We start from the raw sequence: 930 nt of genomic DNA, 5'->3' as shown, positions 1-930 counted from the left end.
AGTAGTATTTGCTTTTTAGTCCACTTTGTTTTCAATACAATTTAATGGCGATCAGAATAAGTCCTTTGCACACTGAAATGAGGAGTTGGGTTTAAAACGAAACCTCGCCCCCACCCGTGGACCAGGTGCCTTCCTTTCCCGCAGCCCATAATGTAACATTTTGTACTTCACTGAATTGTGATGGTTGGAAACTTCATGTATAGTTGTGGAAATCAACCAATTAAATGTTTTGAGTTAAAAAAATAAAGAACATCATTAGGAAGAGAAAATACATTTACAGTACTGTATTTATCAAAAAATGCACATTAAGTGGACCCATGAAGTTCAAACCCATGTTATTCAAGGGTCAACCATACTCTGAGCTACTCTTTAACATTAAAATTTGGGTTTCTCATGAACCCTACATTGTGGAAGAGTAGTTTTTGTGATTGTTTCTGTTGTCTCTCTAGAGAATTAACACCCAGGGGCTAGTTTTTGCCCCTTGACTGGGATACCTACAGCCTTTAGAATAAATTCAGATCCTATACCTTCTCAAGGAGCAGGACTGGGTGTTCAATTTTTCCACACAAGTCTTCAGACAGACACATAGCTTCCCCAGGGTGTCCTTGGAAGGTGGAAGGAAGTTTTCGAATCCCTTTTTAATGGAATAGCAACACTTCCAGATTTCAAGCTTTACGCAGGGAGCAAACTTCCAGCTCCCCTGCTTGATCTAAGCCCCAAGTCATCTCTAAGAAGGAGGAAGGGAAATTAGAAGGCCAGCCCCAGCTCTGACTCATCTTCTGGCTGAGAACCCCCAGGGTCCCCATGGCATCTGCTCCCATTTATTCATAGGGCTTTGATTTCTGTGCTTGTTTCTGGATCCTAAGGATTTCCCTTTCTTTCCTTAAAAGAAAGCATGTATTAAAATATTTATCTTTGTCACATTTTTAT

The sequence above is a fragment of the Phoca vitulina genome, unplaced genomic scaffold (genome assembly GCF_004348235.1).
Source record: "Phoca vitulina isolate PV1807 unplaced genomic scaffold, GSC_HSeal_1.0 scaffold83, whole genome shotgun sequence".
In the NCBI taxonomy this organism is placed as follows: domain Eukaryota; kingdom Metazoa; phylum Chordata; class Mammalia; order Carnivora; family Phocidae; genus Phoca; species Phoca vitulina.
This window is presented reverse-complemented; position numbering follows the sequence as displayed.